We start from the raw sequence: 2,500 nt of genomic DNA, 5'->3' as shown, positions 1-2,500 counted from the left end.
TGTTAGCCAAGACTTATATCCGGGTTGCCGGCCATAGATAAGGGCTCTTCTCTCCTAATTTGACTGACATTATCTGACGTAAGAAATATACCGTTTTGACGCGTCTATTCATTGACTATTGTATGGTTGTATTTGTCGTCATTTCAATATGATACAGCAGTATACAAGAACCAAAGAATTACCAGGATTTATTTTCGATTGAAACGTAGCCAGTGTAATAAGTTCGTATGATTTTCCAAAGACCATGTGGGTTTTCTCAAAAGGGCTTTGTTAGCCGACTATACACTCAAATAAAACAATTATACAAAGATGACTTGCTGTATAGACGGGCTTGGTGTCGGCTGACTGACATTTACTTGACAGCAGTCAAACCGTGCCCGCATGGACGCGAAGGAGATCGCATACGGATCAGCCGCTACATCAAAAGCTGGATGCACTCAGATCTTCGACTCCATAACATATTTCACAAGCTTTAGTCAAGGGTTGTGATGCTGGCTTACTAGTGCTTGCGAGGTTCTCCAATATGAAAAAATAAATCTGCCAGATAATAAAGTAATAATAAAAATAATAGTATTTAATTTTACACACGCACGCAAACACACACACACACGTGTGTGTGTGTGTACATATGTTTATGTATAACTAATTCATATCTCTAAAATCATCATCATCATCAAAATGATTAAAATAATATAATAATTACCCTTATTATAATATCGGACGGATGAAGGGAAACTGATTTGTATTTGAGAGATATTTAAACCATCAAACAAGTCGATCGCAATTCGACTGATTTGGCTTGAAGCAGTACCCTCGGCAGTACCCTTGCCACTACTGCTATTATTAATGAAAACTAACCATCTGCTTCGCCAGAGTAGTACTTTTTTTCAAATATTGAGGCTGTTTTTGAGCCCAGTTACTGATAGTAACATTCCGCCTTCTGAAGAGCAAACATGCTGAAGAAAAAAGATAAGGAAAAAAAGGAATGAGAAGAAAATAAGAAAAAAAGACAGGAGTTAAACATAACGCGTCTCTCCTTGATGTCTGAAACAGGCGTCGGAAATATCCCATGGCGGCCTCGATGGCCATCTGTTATTTTGAGTAACACCGCCACCTTAACAAAAAGATATCTAGTATAACATTACAAGACAGGTCTTTTGGTGCGGCTGCTGCTCTCCTCAACACTATGATTAACATCATCATTATAACTAGTCGTATTATAGTAATAAGACGCCACACTTACAAATAGAAATCGGAGGATATTTTGTGTAAGTAACTTTCACTAAGCACATCAAATTTTTCATATGGTTAAAGAAAAATATGACAAAATCCTTGATAAACGATTTATTTCTCTCTATCTCTCTTATACTGCCTGGAATGACTGTTAACGACTCTTTCATAAAAAATAATTGGAAATTATCTAGTTAGATAAAGAGAGGGGGCGGCGGGGAGGAGAGAGAGAGAGAGAGGGCGGCGGGAAGGAGAGAGAGAGAGAGAGAGGGCGGCGGGAAGGAGAGAGAGAGAGAGAGAGAGAGAGAGAGAGAGAGAGAGAGAGAGAGAGAGAGAGAGAGAGAGAGAGAGAGAGAGAGAGAGAGAGAGAGAGAGAGGGAGAGAGAGAGAGAGGAGAGAGAGAGAGAGAGAGAGAGAGAGAGGGGGGGGGGGGAAGGGAGGGAGAAAGGAAGGGAGGGAAAGGGAGTGAGAGTGACAGAGAGAGAAAGAGAAGAGAGAAAAAATACAGAGAGAGAGAGGGGAGAGAGAGAGAGAAGGAGGGAGAGGGAGAAAGAAAGAAACAAAGAAAAAAGAGAGAAAATTACTAATTTCAGCCACGCTTCCGCTTTCCCTCTGACCCTTTCTACTTCTTTCGCTAAAAGAATGTTGAACTTTCGACATACAACGCGATCAGAATTTCAGTCTTTTGTTGCTTACCATCCCCTTATATCGGCAATTATAAATTATAAAAGCCGAACCCGATTTTTCCACAGTATGAAACATTCTCACCACACATTATCTAGCCTTCAATATTCGAGTGATGAAACTAATCATTAGGATAACTCTTCAGTGTTTCGACCTTAAACGTTTATCAGAAGGTCCGTGCACCGTCAAACTCGGGTAGATTTTACCTCGAAATAGTCCAGGAGATCATTTTGGGAAGACGTCTGAAAGTTATCCCTTCCGTTCTTTTTCCTTCAGACATCGCTTATCTGGTTTCTTTTATCGCGCCTATCGTTACCCAAAGTTGGCTTTCATTCATCCCTGCCTTGTGAGATTCTGAAGACCGGGCTTAATCTCTGAAGCGATTTACTACATAATGTGCACAAACATTTGTTTCTTATCATTAATGTGTATTCAAGTAACCACAATAATGCAATGCTTCAATCGCCGAGTTCAAAATAAAAATGTCAAAGTGATATCAGCAGTTTCCACATATGAAAATAAACAATGGATCTTATAATTATCCAATTATCGCGATCAATGCTGCCAATCTTACCGATCAAGCCAC

At 39.8% G+C, this 2,500-nt stretch overlaps 1 protein-coding gene across 1 annotated transcript in view; it reads right to left on the bottom strand.

The window, feature by feature from the left end:
* The window catches only part of Dip-C (dipeptidase C), a 162,870-nt gene that overhangs the window by 81,621 nt on the left and 78,749 nt on the right, over positions 1 to 2,500 (bottom strand). The window lies entirely within an intron of this gene.

The sequence above is a fragment of the Penaeus japonicus genome, unplaced genomic scaffold (genome assembly GCF_977035675.1).
Source record: "Penaeus japonicus unplaced genomic scaffold, GWHDUDI00000001_assembly GWHDUDI00000027, whole genome shotgun sequence".
Taxonomy (NCBI): Eukaryota; Metazoa; Arthropoda; class Malacostraca; order Decapoda; family Penaeidae; genus Penaeus; species Penaeus japonicus.
This window is presented reverse-complemented; position numbering and strand designations above follow the sequence as displayed.